The sequence below is a fragment of the Triturus cristatus genome, chromosome 7 (genome assembly GCF_964204655.1).
Source record: "Triturus cristatus chromosome 7, aTriCri1.1, whole genome shotgun sequence".
In the NCBI taxonomy this organism is placed as follows: Eukaryota; Metazoa; Chordata; class Amphibia; order Caudata; family Salamandridae; genus Triturus; species Triturus cristatus.
The window spans coordinates 67,959,250-67,982,718 of NC_140590.1; the positions used below are offsets into that span (position 1 = coordinate 67,959,250).

At 46.4% G+C, this 23,469-nt stretch overlaps 1 protein-coding gene across 1 annotated transcript in view; it reads left to right on the forward strand.

Annotated features, from left to right (window-relative positions):
* The window catches only part of LOC146808839 (transmembrane protease serine 5-like), a 251,149-nt gene that overhangs the window by 69,986 nt on the left and 157,694 nt on the right, over positions 1-23,469 (forward strand). The gene's annotated exons all lie outside the window — the stretch shown is intronic.

Consider the following 23,469-nt stretch of genomic DNA (forward strand, 5'->3'; position numbering starts at 1 on the left):
GGAGTGTCACGGAGTGGTATAGAGTGGAATGGCATAGAGTGGGTTGGCAAAGAGTGGAGTGGTGTAGAGAGTTGTGAAGTGTTGTAGAGTGGAATGGCATGCAGTGGAGTGAGGCAGAGTAGAGTAGCGTGGCATAGAGTGGAATGGCTTAGAGTGGAGATGTGTAGAGTAACGTAGAGCAGAGTTGTGTAGGATAAAGCAGAGTAGAGTAGAGTAGTGTACAGTGCTGTAGATTGCCATTGTCTGGAGTGGCATGGAGTAGAGTGGAGTGGTGTAGAGTTGGGTGGAGTGCTGTAGAGTAGAGGGGTGTATAGTAAAGTGGAGGGGGTAGATTGACGTAGACAATATAGGCATAGAGAAGAGTGAAGTGGAATGGCAGAGTGGCATCAAGAGGCTTATAGTTGGTATTGAGTGTAGTGGCATAGAGTTGAGTGGCTTAGAGTGGAATAGAGTATTGTAGAGTAGAATGGCGTAGAGTGGGTTGGAAAAGAGTTGCATCGAATGGCATAGAGTAGAGTGGCGTAGAGTGGCATAGAGTAGAGTGGCGTGGAGTGCTGTAGAGTGGAGAGGCATAGAGTGGTTTAGGGTAGAGTGGAGTGGTGTAGAGTATAGTGGCATAGAGTAGGGTGGTATAGATTGGAGTGGCATAGGTTAGAGAGGGGTGGTGTAGATTAGAGAGGCATACAAAGGAGTAGAGTGGCATAGAGTGGAATGGAGTGACATAGAGTGGAGTGGCGTGAAGTAGTGTAGAGTGGTGTAGAGTAAAGTGGCATAGAATAGAGTGAAGTGGCTTGGAGTGGAGTGGCGTAGAGTGGAGTACAGTTGGCGTAGATTAAAATGGAGTGGTATGGCGTAGAGTAAAGTGGCAAAACACAGAACAGAGTCAGTATATAGCTTGGTTGGAAAATATATAGATGGAAGGCTTCGGCTGACACAAGTAGATGACTGACAGCACTGAAGGACAAGGGGTGTGTGGAGGAGCCCATGTAAAAAGAAATATCCGTCAGATATAAACAAGCATTGGCATAGCCAATAGGTCTCGCTTTTGGGACCTTCTAAGTATTTAGTTATGCAGCACAATATCCTTGGTGCAACCACATCAACTGTTGCGTGGCTAAACACTTATAAGGTCCCAAAGGCGAGACCTATTGGCTATGCCAATGCTTGGTGTGGTTGTGTGTGGTTGTGTTGTGTGTGTGGTTGTGTGTGTGTGGTTGTGTGTATGGTTGTGTGTGTGTGGTTGTGTGTGTGGTTGTGTGTGTGGTTGTGTGTGTGGGTGCAGTTGTGGGTGCGGTTGTGGATGTGTGGTTGGGTGTGGTTGTGTGTGTGTGGTTGTGTGTGTGTGGTTGTGTGTGGTTGTGTGTGTTTGGTTATGTGTGTGCGTGGTTGTGCGTGGTTGTGTGTGTGTGTGGCTGTGTGTGTGTGGTTGTGTGTGTGGTTGTGTGTGGGTGGTTGTGTGTGTGTGGTTGTGGTTGTGTGTGTGTGTGTGGTTGTGGGTGTGGTTGTGGGTGTTGTTGTGGGTGTGGTTGTGTGTGTGTGGTTGTTTGTGTGGTTGTGTGTGTGTGGTTGTGTGTGTGGTTGGGTGTAGTTGTGTGTGGTTGTGTGTGTGTGGTTGTGTGTGTGTATTTGTGTGTGTGTGTGGTTGTGGGTGTGGTTGCGCGTTTGATTGTGTGTGTGTGTGGTTGTGTATGGGGTTGTGTGTGGGGTTGTGTGTGGGGTTGTGTGTGTGTGGTTGTGTGGTTGTTGTGTGTGTGGTTGTGTGTGTGGTTGTGTGTGTGTGTGTGATAGTGTGTGTGTGTGTCTGTGTGTGTGTGTGGTTGTGTGTGTGTGTGCTTCACACCTTTTTACTGCCACTTCTAATCGCAGGAAATAATCATCAATGCACCAGATACTGCTCATAACCTAGAATTTTGTTCTGATTCGAAGGGGTTTGTAAGCAACTTACAAAATACAATACAATTCGTATTTTATCATATGCTTAGGAGACCCACGTGAAACCCTAGAACATCGTTCTGCGCAGGAAGGCATAGTCCACGAACTCAACTTTTGAATTTCATATAACTGTTCATTTAACGCTTAATGTATGTATTGCGCAGAGGACTTAACTGGAATATGTAAATCTAACCTTGTGCAATGTGGTAACTGGTGCTCATATAAAGCGCTTCAATGCCCTTGGGCCGATGAAGCTCTATATAAAATAGCAAAAAAACACCTATGTGCAGTTCCAAGCACTTCTGCTTGATGTCCGTCACTTATTATAAATTAGGCCGCAACCTTGTCGCGGCAGAAGCAGTGTGCAATATATATATATGCATAATACGTTTAAAGACAGTTTTATTCAAGGTGAATGTATTTTTTTGGTTTTAAGTCACTACAAACGACCGAAAAACCATAGAGAAACATTAAAATACATGTACTGCGTCGGAGAAAAAGTTCAATGTCAGTATTTTATTTACTATTTGTATTATGTTCACGTTAAAAGAAAGTTTATAGTAAATCGGAAGCTTATGCACGTTGATATTTTGCCAACTTCAGTGGTTATATGCCGTAAAAGTATATTACCTGGTTGTCTGAAAAAGGCTTTCCGCTTCTGCTTCAAGTATTGCCTGTTTTCTAATAGCTAGTGAGGCAGAATATCTAGTGCCTTTTTTATTTCTACCATATGTAGACGGGGCGGGCTAGTGTCTGAAGTGGCGCGAAAGTCTGACGGGAAGATGGCAACAGACAAATTGAAGAGCAAAGTGACTTCTGCCTTCAAGATGCATGGCTTGGTCCTGCGAGCGTGAGTGTCATCTGAATGATGGGGCAGGGGTAAAGCGGCATGTGTGCGAGTGAGAGGATACGAAGTAAAGTCGAGTTTGAGGTTGAATTCAGAGCATCATACATACTGGAAGCCTACATAATCTGAGTCTTGTGTCTTCTATTGACTGAGTACATCGCGGGCGAAAGTGAAAGTGATCGCGGGCGCTTAATGAGCATGACGAGGATTGCCATATGGTGCTTCTGCTCCTAAGCGCGCGCCAGCGCACATGCACTGTAGCTCTAGGCTGGCCATGGTAGCACTTTTTGGAGCCCTTACAAAAAGTCTCGCGAGCCAGCGCATGCGCTGGGTCAGGCGAGACCTAAAAAGGAACGAGACAGCCACTGCAGTGTCTTACAGTTGGACAGGACCTGCGTGATCTCTCTGGTTACAGACATCTTGGTTGGTGACGTGGATTATGGACAGTCAGACTCTTTTATTAGTTGTCATTCTAAGGCCCGCTGTCACCTTGTGCACTAGAATGTGGACTGCACGCAACCTTTAGACACATACACCTTCCCAGGCCCAGAAGGAAGCACACAGCAGAAAATATCTCAGCAGCCCTTAAGAAGGTGCAAACACGGGATGCCCTGGAACGAGCAGGCGTTATGCAGTAAGAAAAGGCCACTTATGCGGCATAGCGTGCACAATATGTAGCATTATTCTTTTGTTAATAGTTTGCCGCCATGTTAACAACAGCTATTAATACTGTCTGGGAAAAGGTGCACCTCCCTAGCCCCAATTGAACCCCTAAATGCAGCAATCAGGCACTGACAGGTGATGTTAACCCTTGCAAAGAATATGCCTGTTGGGGGGGCCTGAGATGGCTCAGGAAGGGGGGGCCTGGCTCAGGAAGGGGGGGCCACATGGCCTCCCTCCCCTTTTAAAATACATACGGCCCCGGGGGAGGGGGTCCTCAGGGCCTAGGGAGGGTGGGCGCGTGGCTCCCTCCTCTTTTTAGTAAGATACGGCCCCGGGGGAGGGGGTCCTCGGGGCCTAGGGAGGGTGGGCGCGTGGCTCCCTCCTCTTTGTAGTAAGATACGGCCCCGGGGGATGGGGTCCACGGGCCTATGAAGGCTCAGGTAGGGGGGCCCTGAGACCCCCTTCCCGTTTGTAATTGGATTTGGCCCTGGGGGACGGGGTCCCTGGATACATTGAAGTCTCACGGAGTAGGGCACGCGGCCCCCTTTCCTTTTTGTTCCCTGGGGGATTGGGGCCCTGGGGTCCAGGAAGTGTTGGGGAGGGGGGCTGTGCGGCCCCTTCCTTTTTTGTTGAATTTGGCCCCGGGGGTAGGGTCCCCGGAGTCTAATGAGTCATCTTCTATAATATCATTGATAATATAGCACACACAAAAAGGGGAACAGGAGGTCGTCTAAAGGGGACTCCACCCGCACTGGGAAACCAAAAAAGGTTTAAAATTGCCCTCCCCACTAGTAGTGGCATGCTTCACAGCTTCCGCCCACTCAAAAGTTGTGCTTCTGGCTACAAACGTGTGGGCGGAGCCAAGGTTCCTCACAGAAGCACTCCTGAAAGCTCTTTTTGAGGTAGATCACATTACGCCTGGTGGTGGTGGCACCACTTGTAAGTAAACCAGGACATTTTAGACACCACAGTACCTCTGGCAGTAGGGCTGGGGCAGGGTCAGTAGTCTGCAGGAAGGCTCCCCCTGCCTCAGTGACATTTGAGAGGTGCTCCCTTGTCCTAGAGCTGGCCACGCCCCTCGAAGCACCTTTTCATACAGCGATCATTCGCTGGCTGTGCGCCAGGTGTGTAAAGGTGAGGACGAGTGTGCCTCCGCACGTGCACCAGGTGGGTCCAGCGCCATCGCTGATGCGTGGCTGTAGAACCAGCGCCTTCCTGCAGGAGAGACTTCCAGGCGCCTCCCTTGTGGCTGCCGCACCCCGGCCTCCCCTCTTTCTCTCTCGCACACTGTCCCTCACCCCTCACCCTCTCTCTCTCTCCGTCTCTCTCTCTCTCCACTCGCTCTCTATCTCTCTCTCTCCCCACTGTCTCTCGCCACTTTCTCTCTCGCTTCCTTTCTTTCTCTCTCTCCATCTCTAGCTCTCTTTCTCTCTCTGTCACTTTCTCTCAGTCTTTCTACATCTCTCTGTCTCTCTCTCTCTCTCCATCTCTGTCGCTCTTTCTTTCTCCCTCCGTCTCCTTCTCTATCTCTATCTCTCTCTGTCACTCTCTCTCTCCGTCACTCTCTCTCTCAATCTCTCTCTCTCTCTTTCTCTCTGTCTCTCTCTATCTTTGTTTGTCTGTCTCTCTCTCGCCCTCTCTCTCCAGTCTCTCCCCCGCATTGCTCATGAATGGCAGCACATGGGAAAAGAGTGAGCACCGTGGAAAACAAGACTTGGCACAGCCAATATGTTCGGCTATTCTGCAGCACAAGCACACAGAAAAGTTCAAAGTACATGCGTGCGGACATGCACTCCAGTAAACTTTTATTGTGGATAATCACCACAATATAAGAACTAAATAAACATTACATTAACACAGACCTGAGAAAATACCTACTATAAAAACGTAGCATGGTCTTTAAAAGAAGGCTGCTCTGTGCATCAAAAACTAGAAATATAAAGGTAATGAGGCCACAAGAGCAGCTGCTGTTACAACACAACTTGTGAACCCCATGCTCACCCCCAGCACAGCGTGCTTTGGCCTCGTTACTAAACTGTAAATCTATAAAACGACTAACATCAGCAAATCGTAATGTACTCAGTGTACTGGGGCTGCCCTGGGTGACAGAAGCGAACAAGATGTGATCCAAGCCCCAGAACAGTCTGCTACTAGGATACACCGTTGTGTGCACATTGAACCCCTACGTGCAGCAGGACATACCTACTAGAGGCACCGGCCTGAGCCTGAGGTGCCGGAGGAAAGGTCTCAACCAGGCCAGGCTCTTCAAACCTGGGCTCAGGTCATTATTCTTTGCATAAAAAGCCGAATAATCCCATTCATTCAATCCCAGGGGTGAGGCCACTGAATGGAAGTGCAAGGCCACTGACCCCAATCAGACCCCAGTGAGACCCAGCCCCACTCTCGGCAGAGGGGTGACTCTATTTGAACGGTGGACGCCTCCGGGTGAAGGCGTGTCGATTGGAGTGTGGGGCTGTTAGAAGAAGCGTCTCCACAGACCCCGGCCAGCCACTTTATGAGTGAACTGATTTCAAGCATAGTCATGCAATAATCAGTCGTTATGCTGCCGCTTTGAAGAGTTCCTCAGATTCAGGGAGCTTTCGGGGCACTGCTGGGCAGAGGTTCATGGTGCTGGCAGCCTTCTGTCCAGTGTGCCCACCTGACCCCTGGCCCAGTCCTGGACTGCTGGGTGATGGCCTAGTGCACTCTGGGAGTTGTAGTTGTGAACTAATAAAAGTAACACTTCTGAAACCATTGATTCGCAGGGAGAAGTTCAGTCCTGCAGAGGGGCACCCTAATGCCCCGGAGTGAGGCGGGCACCCTAAGTCTGTCTGAGGTTACACCGCCGCCTGCTCGCTCCTGCCACTCACTGACTTACAGGCTGATTGCTTGAGTGGTAGTAGTGACTGCTAGTCTATGGAATATTGGCCTCCGCAGCTGTGTAAATGCATATCATAGCTGATGACAAGATTGAATGAGATGAGGTACAGATGGCGGATTAACACCATAAAGACAGAAGCATCGGCCACCCGAACTCATAGCAGCAATCACATGAACAACAGAGGCGGACACTTTCGTTAGCATGTTCAGTTAGCTATACACCCATAGTTAAAACATACACTTGTATAGACAGAACAGACCTCAGTCATACGTGAACGCGCAGACGCGCACCCACCAACATCTAAGTGCACGGACTTCCAGACTTCAAGGCACTCAAACCGAGTGCCTAAGGCACTTATGTATGCAGGCCACCCAACATGTATACATCCAGGCACTCAGATCAACATGCTTACAGCCCTTTGTACGCACAGACCAAAGATACACAGGCATCTGAGCATGCAGATCAACATGCAAAGGCTCACAGACCCACACACATGTGGACAAAACACAAAGTTCGATCTGCAGTCCCACCAAACACCCACTGAAGGAGACACACACAGATGGACAGACAAAGTGACAACTGGGCACGCAGGCTGAATGAGCAGACAGAAGGACTGAGAGACAGATAACATATCTAATGGCATCCCGGCACAAACACAGGCTAATACACTTATAGACATCCATGTGCATATTCCAACAGACATTCAAGCACACACACCTATAGACATACATGTATCACATACAAAGACTAACAGAAAAACACTTACCTCTTCTCAAAGACCAAGAGACCATACAGATACAGAAGCACACACTGACTAATGCACTTATAGACATCCATGTACATAATCCAACAGACATTCAAGCACACACACCTATAGACATACATGTATCACATACAAAGACTAACAGAAAAACACTTACCTCTTCTCAAAGACCAAGAGACCATACAGATACACAAGCACACACTGACTAATGCACTTATAGACATCCATGTACATAAACCAACAGACATTCAAGCACACACACCTATAGACATACATGTATCACATACAAAGACTTACAGAAAAACACTTACCTCTTCTCAAAGACCAAGAGGCATACAGATACACAAGCACACACTGACTAATGCACTTATAGACATCCATGTACATAACCCAACAGACATTCAAGCACACACACCTATAGTCATACATGTATCACATACAAAGACTAACAGAAAAACACATACCTCTTCTCAAAGACGAAGAGACCATACAGATACACAAGCACACACTGACTAATGCACTTATAGACATCCATGTACATAACCCAACAGACATTCAAGCACACACACCTTTAGACATACATGTATCACATACAAAGACTAACAGAAAAACACTTACCTCTTCTCAAAGACCAAGAGACCATACAGATACACAAGCACACACTGACTAATGCACTTATAGACATCCATGTACATAACCCAACAGACATTCAAGCACACACACCTATAGACATACATGTATCACATACAAAGACTAACAGAAAAACACTTACCTCTTCTCAAAGACCAAGAGACCATACAGATACACAAGCACACACTGACTAATGCACTTATAGACATCCATGTACATAACCCAACAGACATTCAAGCACACACACCTATAGACATACATGTATCACATACAAAGACTAACAGAAAAACACTTACCTCTTCTCAAAGACCAAGAGACCATACAGATACACAAGCACACACTGACTAATGCACTTATAGACATCCATGTACATAACCCAACAGACATTCAAGCATCCACACCCATAGACATACATGTATCACATACAAAGGCGAACAAAAATACACTTACCTCTACTCAAAGCACGAGAGATATACGGATACACACGTGCACACACAGGCATAAAAGTACTCGCTCACCCTTGCAAAAATCAGACATGGGGCACCTAAGAACAAACACCTCGGGAAAAGCAGCCAGTGTTGCACAGTTACAATGACATTGAGCACACGGACATACAGGTGCCCAACAGAGATGACGTCATACGTACACGCAGTAGAAATGCAGGTAGCTACATGTCTAGAGGCAGTCTTACTCTGCACAAAACATGTCAAAATCTGCAGGGAATATCAGAAAATCTTTAAATTTGAGTGTTAAAAATATTCATGCAAACTTCTCAATTATATTTGCATAAGATGAAACTGAAAGCTATAAACTGTCCTCAGTTTTTATTTTCCACATCTCTGAATATTTGAAAAAGAGGCAAAATAGATATGTGTGCCAAGAGCAAGAACTTTGAACTTTTTGATGTCTCTGGGCACAGCCATCCGATGTTGGGGGTTTTATTCCAGTGGTGCATCGTGGAAGGGACACGGGAGGCATGAAAGTGGCAGACAGATTGCTCTCCACTTCCGGTAAATATCGGACATAAGAACAGGTTTCCAAAGCATTATCTTGATGTGATACCTCTGGCACCATGGTGGCACCCATGCCCTTTACTTAGTACACGTCACCAGTGCCCACTACCTAAAGCGTGGGGTTGGGTCTTCACTCCTGATCGATATACATCAAGTAGAGTTGAGACATTATTAGTGCCCGTTGTCCAGCAGGGCATTTGCTCTTTCTCAAATGACAGCTGTCTAGTTGGTGCAGTTGAGACTTCACAGGTGCACGCTGTCTAGTTGTTGCAGTTGGGGCTTCACAGGTGCACGATGTCTAGCTGATGCAGTTAAGGTTTCACAGATGCCCTTTTTAGGTCTCGCCTGACCCAGCGCATGCGCTGGTCTTGCGAGACTTTTTGTGAGGGCTCAAAAAAGTGCTAACACTGAAGCCTAGAGCTACAGCGCATGTGCGCGGGCGCGTGCGCCTCACTTTCGCGGCCGCACGGCCGCTTTGATGTTTGATTGCGATTGCGATCACTTTCACTTTCGCGGCCGCAGGGCCGCTTTGATGTTCTCCCGTGAGCCAGGTTTTTTTCCCCCTGTTTATTACTTCTATGTAGCAGGTGCCACCATTACTACAGAGCAGTAATAAACAGAAACAAGCATTGGCATAGCCAATAGGTCTCCTTTTTGGGACCTTATAAGTATTTATTTATGCAACTGTTGCATGGCTAAACACTTATAAGGTCCCAAAAGCGTGACCTATTGGCTATGCCAATGCTTGTTTCTGTTAATACTGCTCTGCAGTTGAGACTTCACAGATGTCCCCTGTCTATCTGGTGCAGTTAAGGCTTCACAGATGCCCTTTGTCTAGCTGATGCAGTTTAGACTTCACAGATCTCCGCTGTCTAGCCTGTGCAGTTAGGGCTTCACATATGCCCTCTGTCCAGCTGGTGCAGTTGGGGCTTCACAGATGCCCGCTGTCTATCCGGTGCTATTAGGGCTTCACAGATGCCCACTGTCTATCCGGTGCTATTAGGGCTTCACAGATGCCGTCTGCCTAGCTGGTGCGGTTAGGGCTTCAGGTATGTCCACTGTCTATCTGGTGCAGTTGGGGCTTCACAGATGCCCACTGTCTAGCTGGTGCAGTTGAGACTTCACAGATGCATGCTATCTGGTGCAGTTAAGGCTTCATAGACGTCCCAAGTCTAGCCAGTGCAGTTAAGGCTTCACAGATGCCCTCTGTTCAGCTGGTGCAGTTAGGGCTTCACAGATTCCCTCTGCCTAGCTGGTGCAGTTAAGGCTTCACAGATGCCCACTTACTAGCTAGTGCAGTTAATGCTTCACAGATACCCACTGTCTTTCTGGTGCTGTTAAGGCTTCACAGATGCCGTCTGTCTAGCCGGTGCGGTTAGGGCTTCAGATATGTCCACTGTCTAGCTTGTGCAGTTAAGGCTTCACAGATGATCACTGTCTAGCCAGTGCAGTCAAGGCTTCACAGATTCCTGCTGTCTAGCTGGTGCCGTTAAGGCTTCACAGATTTTGTCTGTCTAGCTCGTGCGGTTAAGGCTTCACAGATGCCCTTTATCTAGCTGGTGCCGTTAAGGTTTCACAGATGCCGTCTGTCTAGCTGGTGCAGTTAAGGCATCACAGATTTCCTCTGTCTAGCTGGTTCGGTTAAGGCTTCACAGAAGCCTGCTGTCTAGCTGGTGCGGTTAAGGCTTCACAGATGCCCACTGTCTAGCTGGTGCAGTTAAGTCTTCACAGATGCTCTCTGTCTCGCCGGTGCAGTTAGGGCTTCACATATGCCCACTGTCTAGCTTGTGCAGTTAAGGCTTCATAGATGCCTCCTGTCTAGCTAGTGCGGTCAAGGCTTCATGGATGCCCTCTATCTAGCTGGTGCACTTAAGTCTTCACAGATGCCCGTTGTCTAGCCGGCACAGTCAAGGCTTCACAGATGCCCACTGTCTAGCTGGCGCAGTTGACTCCATTGTAATTAACAATGATTATCCGGCAGATCTGCCATAGGTTCACCTCTCACTCTTTGCGGTGCAAAAGAGTGAAATTGAACATAGACCTTTTCTACACATATCCAATCTTTTATTTCTTCTTTTTAGTGGTATGTAAAATGATTTGTTGTTCATTAATGCACTGCCTAGCGGATGAATATATCAGCAGTGCTTTATCTACCAATGGTACACTCCCCTAGGAATGCTTTGGCATCCAACACCACATTTATCTCTTCCCCTGATCAAGGACAGGCACCAACTACCAGGAGCCAAGCAGGGTGAGGAGACCCAGGTGTGTTCCTGCTCTTGCCCCGTATCTTCGTCTGATATCCAGGGCTTGGTGCATTCATGCTTTCCTATAGCCTTATAGCCCGCCGTAGCGGGCTATACCGGCTGTTAAAGGCCCGCTGCAGCGTTAAAGGCCCGAGCCGAAGGCGAGGGACTTTAACAACAGCAGCGGGACTTTAAAAGCCGGTATAGCCCTGCTACGAAGGGCTATAAGGCTATTAGAACATTCTGCCACTAGAGGGCAGAATGTTCTAACAAAACGAAGCCTTCAGGGAGCGCGAGGGGATTCAAATCCCCTCGGGCTCCCTGAAGCCTTTGTTCACAGCCAGAGCTGTGAACAAAGACACATTGGAATGTTGGCGCTCCGGGCTTATACCAGCCATTATAAGCCCGAAGCACTCCATTGTTTTCAATGGAGCTTCCAGCATTCCAATGTTCTAATAGTCCATAACCCCTTTAACAGTTGGCATCAGTGTTACACTTGATATCGGCGCCCATACCCTGAGTCCAGCACTTATCAGATGGTAGGTAAACACTGCTCCTACACCTGACTCTCCTGGCTCTTGGAGAGCCTCGTTGGCATACCTGTATGATATCCTAATGTAAGAATATTGGCAGGCGGTGGCATGGCAGACTGGACCCAAGGTAGAATGTTTCTAGCCTAGGTGTGAACTTCCACTAAAGATTGGTTGATTCATAGAAATTATTCATCTGGTAGCCCACATATACAGGCACTATATATTTGGGTGGCAAACTTTAATTGCTCAGTCTATGGACATTGCAATTGACACCACCCTGAGGAGGGGATAAAGCCTGGAACGGTTGCTGCACTGAAGCAGATTTAAGCTGAGATGAGAAGGGTAGACATCTGGCGATTTCAAACACCAACAGCAATAGAGTTCTGGTGTCACTCACCCACACCTAACACAAACAATAGAATTGACTATATTATAACAATGAGTGATGTGAGTTGGTACGTTTGCATATTTACTCATCTTCCTTTCTGAGCTCTCACCCGTGGTGCTAACGAAGAAGCAAACGGCAGCGACACACAAGATCCCTTTGTGGAGACTGAAACTTGAGGCACTGTCCAGCCCTCCATTTGTCTCACATGTACGAGACTTTACCTCGTATTTCTTTGAGGCTGACAGGGGCACACCAGGTCTGCAGAATGGGAAGCCTGTAAGGTGGCCTTGAAAGGGGAATGCATCTCCCACATTGGAGGAGTTAAAGCAGAACTACAGCAGAAGCTCCATGATAGAGAGATGGAGTGGCAAGGCTTGAGGTGGTGTCCAACCCGGGGGACTCGCGCAGCCTCAAAGACGTTAAACGGAGACTATCTGACACATGGAACAGGCTTGATAAGTATACACTTACTACTCACAGGCAGGGACTCTACAGGGAGGGGTGCACATCTGGTCCTCACCTAGCCTGGAGCTGAAGAGGAAATTACCTCACACCCACATTTTACAGCTAAACCAGGAGGGGGGGGGGCAGATATTAATTCTGTGGAAGGGATTAAACAACAAAGGTGAGGACAACTTGAAAGCGATTTACGCGCAGTTACCACAAATGACCAGAGATGAGATGCAGGGACATCTCGCTGGTCTGCACCTGCCCTCTCTGTCCGGGAAGCAAAGGTAGCAGCTGGAGGCTCCTCACTGCTCAGGAGCTCCGGGAGACATTACACAGGATGGAAGAACAAAAATTACCAGATGCAAATGGTGAGGGAGAAGCTACTTGATATGTTTGCCAAGCAGTGATTACATTGATCCCGAAAAGAGACAGAGATACAACACTCAGAGCCTCATATCGCCCTTTGTTTATGCTCAGTACTGATGTGAAAATATTAAGTAAGGACTTAGCTCACAGGATGCTTCGGGTCCTGACTACCTTGATCCGCTCTGACCAATCAGGCTTTATACCCGGTAGGAGCTCTATGCACACGCCTGACACATGTGATGACCTCTGATGCGGGTGCTCCTAAAACATTAGCATGAGCTATTCTTACTCTTGAGCAAGAGTTTGATACAGTGTCCTGGCGATACCTGTGGACAGGACTGGCGTGCATGGGTTTGGGCCAAGCTTCTGCTTGTGGGTACACCTGCTGTATCAGCAGCCAACAGCGAGAGTGAGAACTGGAGTTTGGGTATTGGAGGAAAGGACTCTGGGAAGAGGAACAAGACAGGGGTGCCTGCTGTCCTCAATGTTATTTGTGTTTGCCCTGGAGCCTTTGGTCTACAGACTGAGGGCATCCATGTTGGAATGGGGTATACGTGTTGCTTATACAACTCGTATGATATCACATTATGCAGATAAGCTAATGGTATATCTGAGAGCCTTGCAACTATTGGTGCAAATTCTTTGTCTTGAGTTGACTGGCTTTGGTGATGCCCTGGGGCTGAAGGTCAACAGTAGTAAAGCGCTACTATACCCTTTAAGGCGTTTGAGAGAGGCTGCCCCTGTGCAGTTTCCAGAGGTGGGGATTAGATAGATCTTAGGGCTTTTTAGATATTTAAATACTCAGGTGATAGTAGATCTTAACCCACAATATGGCCTAAATATGGGAAGGCTGATTACGGGACTTGTAGGCCCATTGGCATTTTGGAAAACTTTGCTGCTTTCCATAATGGGAAGGATAGCACTAGCGAAAAATGGTGTTCCTCCCCAGTTGCCTGTATATGCTACTCAATACAATGTGCCCCTTACTCTTTAAAGGTTGAGAGCTGGATAGACTGCTTGGCTCTTCTTCGGTTTGGGCTGGAGGTGCTGCCGAGTTGATTGGACACACCCCCTAAGGGGGATGGGATTACCTGACCCTTTTTTTTTATAATACTCGGTGGCTCAACTACAACAAGTTACGCATTGGTTTGACCCGAATGATAATTGGGAAAAAGCCTTATAGCAGAAACACACCCAGCGCAGGATTGGATTGAAGCCTCTATGATGGATGTGAAAAAGGTGGGTTGGGCATTCCCATATCTGATCAGACAAGCAGTGATATTATGGGAAATGGTGATTATTGTTGTCTTGAGAAACCACTCTACAACCCAAGCATTCCATTATGGGCCCTACAGCCCCCTAAAGATATAAATGATCAGATCACACAGTCCATATATGGCAAGAAGGAGGCTTTATATGGTGGGAGCCCTTTATCGAAATAAGCAATTTCTCACATATGATCAAGCGAAGGAGACATTTGACCTCGTTCCTGAACAGTTTTTAGAACATATATGTACCGCCTGGACAGCTAGGGCAATATGGGCAGCTTTTCCAGGTGGAACGTCCTCCACCTAAGTGATGACTATGCTCCTAGCTTCAGCTGACTGCAGTTGCACGGTTAATATATGCAGCCCTGATATCAGATGGGGGTAAGCACAGTGAATGCAAGAGAGAGGTGTTTACAAGCATGCGTGGTCACCTTGTCGGATGCTAAGTGGATGAAAGTGTGTGACCGAGTGAAAACTCTCTCCACAAATGCAAGATTCAGATGAATTTACTGCCATTACCTTCACATGGCTTACCTCACACCTAAAAATCGACTAGAGTTTACACAGCTAACAAACTCAGCATGTCCATGCGTATTGCTTGGGGGCAAACTTCCTACATATGGTGTGGAGATGCTCTAAAGTGGTGGGATTTTGGGAGGGGTTGTGAGAAGCCTTCAGATAATGGCAGGTGGTCCGCCTGAAAAATCTGAGAAACATAGCTTACTGGGCGTATTTCCTATCACACAACACTTTATTTGTAAGGTTTTATATAGCACAAACATGACCCAAGAGGGTATTAGAGCGCTTTACAAAATATCAGGAAGGAAGAAACAATAAAACAAACAAGATTGAGAGCTAACCAAGATGTGGTGGGTCCCAGAAAAGGTTGGTGGCCAGTAACGGGACCAAATCATCACAGAATATACAAGATTATAGGGGGCCAGAACTGAACATGGCAAGTGTAGTAAAGGATGAAGGCTACTGAGGTGCATGAGCCTTAGAGCAAGAACGTGTTCATTAGCATTGCTTTGACTTCCTTTTTAGGTCTCGCCTGAGCCAGCACATGCGCTGCACTGGCGAGACATTTAGTGTGTGGCCTTTAAAAAGCCGACCACAGCTTTTTGTCTGGCATAGAGCATGCGGTTACGTGCACAATGACGAGCAGAGGCGCCATCTGCCTTTCCTCTCTCATCATGGGGCGCACACATCGCACACCACTCACCAGCCTGCTTTCAATTTTGCCGTCGCGTGCGCACCACTCGCGTGGATTTTTTAAATGTTCTTTCAGCGCGTGCGCGCACGCAACTCCCTCCGCCTCTCTCTGCCACTGCAGCCCCCATCTATGCATTCTTCGCCCATGTTCCCTGATCTTTTCACTATTTTTTCTTTCCTCCTTCTCCCCTCTCTCTTCAGTCCTTACACCCATCGCCTCCTCTTTCCACTTGATTTCTTTGCACGACCTTTGCCATTATCGGTTTATCCACTGCCCTCTTATGCCACCCCTCATCTGTCCATTCTTTGCTTTCTCCTGTCCCTCTTTTCCACCTCTGCACTGGCTCTCCTTACTGCCGTCCCATCCTCCCTCCCTGCTTCACCAAACTCCTCTCGTCTTCTCCCCTATTCCGTCACTTCTTCAGCATCTTCTCTTCTCCCTCCTCCCGGTGCTCTTTGCGTTCTATACAGTTTTTGTTGTTGAACACAGTAAAACCACGAACCAATATGCAGAGTAATGAAGCGGGACGCCGCCACAGCCCCCAAAGGACTCATTTACTGAAGAAATGTTCCTTCCTCGCACTTTTCTCCAAGAATTTTAACACCAAACTTAATTCTCCGCCACACCCTCAGATAAACGAGCCTCGAGGAGAACGGTGTGCACAGTGCAAGACGCCCACTTCATGTCTGCTGAGCCCCTCATTATCCATCTATCTATGCATTCCCTTCAGAGACAGCCAGGCACTGCAGAAAGCAGCGGGGGTCACCAGTGACCACCGACTCAAGGTAAAGAGGTGGGTAGAGGTAGACGTCAGCCTACCACAAGAACTAACACAATACCAATAATCTTCCAACCAAATGACCAATCACCAGGCAACTGTAAGAATAACCACCAAATAAAACACCTCATGGCCAGCCAGAAGACCCCTAATACAGGAGCTTGGTGCACCAGTGACCATATTAAACAGTCAATAAATGTATTTTTAATCCGTTCCAGGCACAGGAGTTAGTCTATGAAGTGTTCAAAGGAGTCCCACCCTGGACCCTCTTATGCCCCCAGTATTTAATGCATCACAAGGGAAGAAGGGTATGGAGGCGAGTCCGCTTCATATCACCTTGCACCCCTGAAAGCTGCTTCATCCAATCAAGCCCGTTGTTATGGCACTGCATGGCATGGACAGCAGCCTCTCGGAGGTTTGCTAGAGCGGCCTCTCCATATCCGGCCTGGCCAGAGTTTGCATGACTCTTGGAGACCTTGATGGAGGGGATGTTGCTGCCTTGGGTTCTGTATTTAGGAAGCTTACAAGATCTCCTCCTGCATCCAGTCATTCTTACAGAGGACTCTACTCTTTATACACACAGGCTGCTTTAAGACACCAATGTAGTGTTCCAGACACACTGTTTGTTGAAAAGTGAGCTCATCCTTCTTGGGGGTAAAGTGGCTTCAAATAACAACTGCATACGGGCTAACCCTCCCCATCTCTGCTCTTTAACACCTTACATTACCCCTCCCCCTTACGAGAAGACAAGATGGGTTTGGCGGGACAGCACCCCCCCGGAGGATTAGGTGCGAGCATCCATCAGGCAATTCTTTTAATCTTTGGTGTCTTTAATTGGTCTTCCATCTAGCTGGGCTTTGTCATGGATGCTCTTTCCAACTCCTGCCTCAGCTTCCCACAGGTTTCAGGGTGTTCTTGTTCAGCAGAAAATACAGCAGTTACATTGGTGGACGGTGATGCTTTCAGAAAGAGATAGCACATCCCTCAAGCACAATGATCCTCACATTGCCTAATCGGTCCCAGACAGTGCATGAGAGAAGTTACCCTGGAGGCGAGCCTGTGCATGACGCCAGAGCCTAATTGGTAAAAAAAAACAAGCATTGGTATAGCCAATAGGTTTAGCCTTTGGGACCTTATAAGTGTTTAGCCATGCAATAGTTGATGTTGTTGCACCAAGGATATTGTGCTACATAACTAAATACTTATAAGGTCCCAAAAGCAAGTCCTATTGGCAATGCCAATGATACAGGCGAGGGGTTCAGTCTTATTTCAGGGGGTAGGGAGTTCCAGATCCTTGGGGCAATACAGGAGAAAGCTCAATTGTAGGTTTTCTTTTTACAGAATTTCTGTGGTTTTAGCAATAAAGTCTGGAAGATCTGCAGCTACTAGAGAGCTCCAGTTTTTGTGCTAGGTACAAGGAGGTGTTAAGATGTAGTGCTTTATGGGCAATGCATGCGATTTTTAACTTAATTCTTGCTTCAAACAGGAGCTAATTTAGACCGAGGAGATCAGGAGTGACGTGGTTGTATTTTTTGGATCCTGTGATGAGCCTAGCAGCAGAGTTCAAGGAGGTTCTTAAAGGGGCCAGCGTTGATCTAGGGAGGCCACAGAGGGTTGTGCTTCCATAGTCCAACCTGGAAACGACTAGGGTTTGAACCACTGCCTTGAAATCATTGAGGGGGAGGAAGGGTTTGATTTTCCTTGTGATGTTCATTTGGAAGTTGCCACCTTTAGTGATAGAGCTGATGTGCTCCTGCATATCCAGGTTCTTATCAAGGATTATTCCAAGTGATCTTGTGGAATCTATAATGTGTGGAAGGCAAGTTAGACCTGTAAGTTGCTTCATCCATTCTCCGATATTAGCTGATTGATTGAGTGGGGCAATTAAGAGGAATTCAGTTATTTTGCATTTAGTTTGAAGTGGTTGCATGTAAGCCAGTTTTGAGTTTTGTGGAGAGTAGAGTTAAGAACTCGTATATCTTCAGGGGAAGAGATTTTCAGGTACAATTGGGAGCCATCAGCGTACATGTGATAGTGAATATAGGATAACTTCAGGATTTCCATTAGTGGCTCCGTGAACAGGTTAAAGAGGGTGGGTGAAAGCTTTGATCCCTGCAGAACCCTCAGTGTGACAGGCGATGAAGTGGAAAGGGAGAGGTTAACCTTAAATGTTTGGAATCTGTTGTGTTTGAAGGAAGTGAACTGAGTAAGGACAGACCCCAATAATCCCATTCTCCGTTCCAAAAGGTGAAGGAAGCTGTCGTGTTTAACAGTGTCAAGACTGATGATGGGTAAAGGAGAAGTAGTAGGCAGGATTCATTTTGATCCAGCATTTTTAGCACCTCATCTACTATGTGTGTTAGAGACGATTCAGTGCTGTTGCCTTGGCAGATGCCAGACTGGAATTGGTCTAACAACTGGAAATGTTCTATGGTGTTGGCTAGGTGGATGTGAACATATTTCTCCAATAGCTTAGCCGAAGTCGGAATGTTGGTGATAGGGCAAAAGTTATTCAGGTATGTATGATCTGTCATAGATTTCTTAAGAATAGGAGTTACCTGACTGGACTTTAAGTAATCTGGGATAGTGCCTTTACGTAAAGAGGCATTAACAATCTTGGCCCAGAGTGACAGTAGGGACAGCTTGAAGTCATTAAAGAAATTCGATGGCAGAGGGTCGTTGAAGTGGCTTGAGGGTCAGAAGAGGTGGAAGAGGTGTGGCGCAGCGGCCAGGGCATCTGACTCCAGAACCTGGGGGCTCACGGTTCGATCCCCAGTGCCAGCGGCAGATCATCCCAACACCATGTGACTCTGGGCAATAGCTTGCTTAATCTTCTGGACGGCCCCTAGCACCTTGACACCCTCGGGTAATTGTTTGTGCTTTACAAATACTGGACTGGACTGGAGGGTTTAAGTGCTGTGAGAATTTTGAGAATGTCAGTTTCTTAATAAAATTTGAAAGAGCTCCACACAGGGTTTTTAGGGGAAAGCCCCAAGAGGGGTGGGGAGAGGCTGGGACGTGGAGAGTTTGGAAGGAGCTCCAGAGCTGTCATTAGCTCAATTTCAATTGTATTTGGGGTTTTTTCCAGTAGAAGGAGGCAAAATCCTTGCAGTTTGGTTGCAGATTAGATCCACTGTGGGTCAGACTGGGATGACTAGTCGTTTGAAGTTTGACCAGCTCAAATACTTTTTTAGGTCGGTTTCTAGCATTGTCAAGCTGATGTCTGAAGAAGTTTGCTTTTGAGTTTCGGATGTGTTTGTTATAGGTGTGCATATGTGATCTTAGCTGCTTCAAGTGACCGAGGGACGGGGAGAATCTCCATATACGTTCAGCCCTTCTCAAATTGTGTCTTTCTTCATTAAGGGTATTATACCATGGTTTAGAATTTTTGGTGGACACTCTTTTTTGGTGAAGAGGCGCATTAGAGTCCAGGATGTTCGTCATGAAATAGTTATAATGGTTTATGAGTTCATGGACATCCAGCAATTCTGCCGGAGTAGGCAAGAAGATGTTGCCGATGACTGTTAAATCATTGGTATTTATATTTCTTACGCTCCTTTTCCAGTGTTTAGGTTTCTTTGGTTCGGCCTTATTAGTTATTATCAATTCAGCGATGAGGAAGGTGATGCGGTGGTGGTTGGTCCAATCACAGGGGACAATGGATTCGAGGAGAATGGTATTGGGCTTGGCTATAATTAGATCTAACATCGCACCCTTGTTCTGAGTAGGAATGTCGCAAATTTGGATCAGGCTGAGATCCTCTAGGAAGGCTTTCAGGATGATCACTGCAGCGTCGTTCTGGTCATTCCAGTGGAGGTTGAAATCATCAAGGAAGATTTGGGTTCAGTGTTGTCCCGAGTTAGAGGAGATGATTTCCATGAATTGTTCACGGAACGATAGGTTATCTTGTGGTGGATGACGATCGCGTGCAGTTTGCATAGTGGTCTGTTGTTACATGCAATGTCGATGCAAAGGTATTCGCATGAAGAAAGATCAACCATTTGAGTCTGTTTCACTGCAAGATTGTTGCAGTGGATGCAGGCGATACCACCCCTCGTTTTGTCAGTTTTGTCCAGTCTTATGATGTCATGATCGGGAGGAACTAGAAGGTTCAATGAGAGGTGAGGAGGAATTGGTAAGCCATGTCTCAGTAAGGATAATGAGGTCAAGATAATTTGTAAGAATGAGGTCAGCGATGTCCGCTTCGTGTTTGATAGCTGATCTGAAATTGAGAGTCAATCTTTTCAGATGAGAAATAGGGTCAACTGAGCTAGACTGGGTGATGGAGATTTGCGTGAGGTTTGAGTTGTTAACAGATCTAGAATTGGTCCTCTGTACTTTGAGTGGGTTCAAAGGGATTGTTTGGATATGTACAGAGTGGTCCGAAGAAGCAGAATTATAGGAGCAAAGGATGGCATGAAGGTCACTGTCTGATATAGGGTCTGAGGTCTTAGCGGGTCTAGTGGGGTCATTTGGAAAAGGAGTGGAATTTCATCTAGGGAGAGGAGCAATGCGGATTGTGGCAATCCGTTTGGTAGAGAGGTGTGAAGGATGTCTAGTGAGGGAGGAGGTAGATTTGGCATGGACATTACAGGTCTCCCTAGGAATCCTGTTGGGCCAGGTCTTATTTGTGAGCTCTAAGGTGATGTTGATAAGACCCTGTAAAACATCCTTAAGTTGATGTAAATCCCATAAGATCTCATCGAGTCTGGATTTAAGTGACATATGGGAGAGCGTTGTCGTGTTCTGTGAAAGTGGACCCGAGGTAACAATGCCTAAGACTATGGTGTTGGGAAAACTCTGTTCATGGAGATTCAACAGAGAAGTGGGTGGGTTGGTGATAGGGTAGGGCTTGAGGGAGGGCGGAGGAGGACTTAGAGGCTGGCTGTGTAAGATCGCTGGGGACGTACAGGTCATGTTGCTCTTCGTAGGGGAGGTTTCAGACTCTGGGGTTAAATTTGGATGGGCCATGGGTAGTGTCACAGGGAAGCTAGTTATATCAAAGTTGGAAACTTTCGGAGATGACGGACTAGAAGGGGTTGGTGTGTTACAAGCGTACTTGAGTATTGCTGCATTTGCCGCTAAGTGGAAGACGTGTGGGTGGAACTTAGTCTGGCGAATCACGGAGGGGAGATTATGCTTCAGTGTAGGCGGTGAGGGTGAGAGTGAGGGGAGGTTGATGTTATGTAAGTAGATCGCCATGGGGGGGAGAGGAGGTGAGAGATGTGGCATGCGGGAAGAATCAAGTATAAGCGGTGACCCTATTTCAGAACTGTGTGTGTAGTATTTCGGACTTGGGGGGCATAGTTGATAACCACATTTTTGATGTTAGAGAAAATTTAATCACATAGAGCAAAGTTTGGGTCTGAGGACTGGATGAGGATAATTCCATTGATATACAGGGAGAGGGTAGTGTCTGATCTGTCAGCGGGAGATGGAGCTACAACAAGTTTGAGAAGTGAACGGTAACATTGGGTACGGTGCTGGCCAAATGCTGAGCTGCTATTCATAGAAAGCCTCCTAGAGCTCCTGAACACCACACCTGGAGTAAGGACTTACTGGAACAGGCTGAAGCTGAAGAATAGAAGAAAGGATGAGACACTGGCAGAGGATTCAGCGGATTGTGCTGAAATGTTAACTAAACAGAGAGACCCACCAAATGATAGACAACCTTGAATTTTAAATTAGTGCATATATACAGATAGATAGATAGATAGATAGATAGATAGATAGATAGATAGATAGATAGATTAGTTTAGATAGATAGATAGATAGATAGATAGATAGATAGATAGATAGATAGATAGATAGATAGATAGATAGATAGATAGATAGATAGATAGATAGATAGATAGATATACATATATACGTGTACGAATTTCATGGCAGAACATATTAAACTGGAATACAGATATATGATATGCAAGGGGGTAGCTGTAGCAGGTGTGCATGGCGTGAGAGGGATACATTAAATGTAGATACATGCTGGGGAGTGGGGAGGGATAAGTGTCGCGCATTGGTGCATTGAGACTGATGGCATGCATAGTTTTGTTTAAGGCTATTTTCACTTATAAGTAAAAAGCAATAGGGTTTATGAAATAATTAAAAAAAAAAGATTGTTTCATTCGGTGCTAAACAAGCAATCGACTAATACAACTGTCTACTGGTAGCACTTCTGCACCATGGAGATTTGTAATTCCCAGGTCTGAAATTTCTTTCAGGGAGGGAGATTTTTTTGTTTGCTGCAATGAGGGATGAACTTAGAACTTGGTGTTTCGCTGTGGATTCCCTCGGTTTAACCAATTCGCATAGTGCTAGACTTTACCTGGCGAAGGAAGAATTGGCAAATAGCAGAGGTGCGGGTGTCCCGCAAATCTTCCTGATTCAAAGGGTAACTCCTGATGCTGACCAAATCGGAATCTACTAAGACCTCGCTATGAGGTCCTCGGTGTGCACTCACTACAGGGTTTTCACTATGCAAAAGGAAAAACTGTTGGTTTTGTCAATGCTTCGTTAACTTAAACTTCAAAATTGACAAAACCACTCACTGCAATGGAATGATATCAAAAGGATGAGCTCTTACTTTCCTTTTTTTCTTTATTCGATCAGCAGATTGTGGGTAATAAAACAAATTAAAGATATAAGAATTCCTCATCTAACAATTTGATTTCAAGCTATAAATCTTAATGTTCTGGTCTAAAGTGAATTTTTTCTGAATTTGCATGGTTTATCTACGCACAGGTAAATATATAAAGGATTTCGCTATTGAATATGGAGTACAAGAACGTTGTGCCACTCTAATATTGCGGAGGGAATATTGAGGCCAAAATACAGAAAGGTCACACGCAGAAGCAAGCATAGATTCACTATTCCCAACTCCACATCTGCGTGACTTGATGATATATGTATTGGCAAGTTATATAGATGTGGAGATAGATATAGACAATCGATACAACTCACCTTTCAATACTTTGTCGCACATATTAATCTCCTGTGATATCCGAGCGATAATCACTAGCCACACCTATCTAAACATAGGGGCATATCAACAAGCAGGCGATAAAAAATTATCGCCACTTTTGCGGCCGTTTTCGGCCGAAAAGCGGCGATAATTTTATCGCCTAATCAGCAAGGCCACGCTAACGCGTGAAACCTTGTTTTAGCATCAGGATTCCTAACGCCCAGCTTTGCATCTCTAATGAGATGCAAAGTGGGCGTTCTTGACCTGGCATGACAGGAGAAATGTCGCTAAGCGACATTTCTCCTATCAGCAAGCCTAACGCTATGAAGCATAGTGTCAGGAAAAGTAGTGATAACCCCTGTTATCGCTACTTTCCTTACGCCTGCTTCAGCACTGACTTAGCCATGGTATCCAATGGAAGGAGGATATCATGGCTAAGTTTGTGAGTCCCTATCAACTAGCTAACGTGAGATTATCGCTGGATTTCCAGCGATAATCTCACGTTAGCCAGTTAGCGCTAGGATTTTTATCGCTGAT